Source organism: Myotis davidii, unplaced genomic scaffold (assembly GCF_000327345.1).
Source record: "Myotis davidii unplaced genomic scaffold, ASM32734v1 scaffold334, whole genome shotgun sequence".
Classification (NCBI taxonomy): domain Eukaryota; kingdom Metazoa; phylum Chordata; class Mammalia; order Chiroptera; family Vespertilionidae; genus Myotis; species Myotis davidii.
Genome location: NW_006285797.1, coordinates 284,303 through 286,903, shown reverse-complemented (window position 1 = coordinate 286,903; position 2,601 = coordinate 284,303).

The following is a 2,601-nucleotide window of genomic DNA, read 5'->3' as shown; positions in this document are numbered from 1 at the left end:
CATCTGTAGGTAACATAGGTCAAGGGACTATGACAGGTAGAGAAAGAAACCTTGGGGAAATAAGATAACACATTTCCCCTGCTTTTTGAATGAGGAGCCTGAATTTTTATTTTGCATTGGGCTCTGCAAGTTATATAGCTGTCCCTGCTTGTGAGACATCAATTTTTATTGGACATAATTTTTGCGCAAACAGCAGAAAGAAAACATGAGATAAATAGATTGATTCTATCAGAGTGGAAAGATTAGGAAACTTCTCAAAATTTTTAGTTCATTCTCTTCATCTTTTTCAATTGTTTTTTTTCAACAATGCAAGTTATAAACTACAAGTGGGCACATGTCTATCCAGACTTCTCTAAAAAATTAGAGGATAACCTAGAACACGTCTTGGATGCTTTTCTTCTAATAATTTCTATTTTCTATTTTTTAAAATATATATATTTATTTATTTCAGAGAGGACAACAGAGAAAGAGAGTTTTAGAAACATTAATGGTGAGAGAGAATTATTGATTGGCTGCTTCCTGCACCCCCCACACTGGGGGTTAAACCCACAACCTGGGCCTGTACCCTGACAGGGAATCAAACCGTGACCTCCTGGTTCATAGGTCAATGCTCAAGCCAGCCGGGACAATAATTTCTATGTTCTAGGTGTTTTGGAGCAGGACTAGGGTGGGTCCCTGCCACAGCAATTAAAGTCAGAGGGCCTTGTTATATAAGGACCAAACTACATCTATAAATCACCAAATTAAGAGGTTTGCTTTGTAAATCAATGGAAATTATATTTCCCCTTAGGGCAGGGGTGGGGAACCGTTTTTATTTTTCTGCCAAGGGCCATTTGGATATTTATAATATCATTGGAGGACCATATAAAATTATCAACTTAAAAATTAGCCTGCTGTATTTGTTCAAACATTTTAATTAACTCACCCGTAATGCCATGGCAGGGCCAGGCCAAATGATTTCTCAGGCCTTATACAGCCTGCAGGCCAGACAGTCCCCACCCCTGCCCTAGGGAGACTTATATCCAGAACAATTAGGAGTTTCTACTCTGGAAATTCTTTTTAGAAATAGGGCATAAATTTTAAAAATCAATGTAATCTCCTTTCAAGCCATCTGGTGTTGATTTGTCTGCTGTACCTCCTGAGAACTCAAAAGAACTAAAAAAGGAAGGAAGTAATAATTCTTTCTTCCTTGCAGCTGCTGAAGTAGTCACTAACATTTTTTCTACATCACCTGTAAATGAGAACCAGCATTCAAAACAATACAGTCTAAAGACGTGTTAGCCAAATATGGAATGATTTGTGTTGCTATGATGCAATGCTAATGACTTTTGGTCTTTTTAGTTCCTGTAATTGGGCAATGTAATTTCTCACGTCCAGGATGATTGTGGTGGTACGTAAAATACGTTATCAATGTTAAGGGACTCTTTTTGGTAGCTGTGCTATGGTTACATAAGAAAATGGCCTTATTTTTATAACATACACATTGAAGTATTATTTAGTGGTAAAGGGAATCATATCTTCATGTCTGCAGTTTACTCTCAAATCATAAAAAAACCACATATATTATTACATAAAAATGGATAGATAAAGCAAATGTGGTAACATGTTAACCTTTGTGGAATCAGGATCAAACTTATATGGGAATTCTTTGTTCCATTCTTCTGAGAGTGTGAAATTATTTCAAAATAAAAATGTTTCTCTGGCATTTTCTTTCAAGTGGTTGGCACTCATTCTGCAAGTATTATTGATGGTGCTTTTAGATCTCCAAAAGAGTGGGTAATGTCTGACTAACACACCCTTTGCTACCTGGCTGACAGCAATTGTGAGATATCATTGATTTTAAGGTGCATCACAACCTCTAAAAAGCTAAAATGGAGAAAATGTGCATCTTAGTGTCAAGGACTATTTTAGTCAAAATAACCAAATGGAGAGACCAGGTTTAAGCAAATGATGGTTTTCCCATTTAGTATCTGTATCTGTTTCCTGTTGCTGTTGCAACAAATTACTTACCACAGACGTAGTCAGCTAAAAACAACACAAATTTATTATCTTAGAGGTCTGGAAATCAGGATCCAAAATGAATCCTCAAGGCTGCATTCCTTCCAGACACTATAGTGGAAAATCCTTTTCCTCACATTTCTCAGCCTACATCCCTTGGCTGGTGGGCACTTCCCATTATTCTATCTGCCACTGTATCTCTGTCAACAAGTCCTACTTATGTTGGTTGTGAAGTGGTCAAAAGGTCAGTTCCCAGAGGAGGGGATATCAATTCAATCATTTGCTCAAACCTCACATGGCTGGGGTATTACATATGTTCCTCCTTGATTTCTCAATCTCTCATTTAAAGAAATATTGCTGAACAAACATATGACCTTGTGAGTAGCAGAAACTTGTGACTGGAAATTAAACAAAAAAATAGTTGCTGATGATAGCATGTCAGGGAGACCTAATCTCTCAAGGAAGACAATATGATGCTTTGGAATAAGTATTTCATGGGAGCTCTGTTGAGGCTCTATTGTTTTTTTTGTTTGTTTGCTTGTTTTGTTTTTAATTTTATTGTTTAAAGTATTACAGATAGTAGTACATATGTCTCCTTTCCTC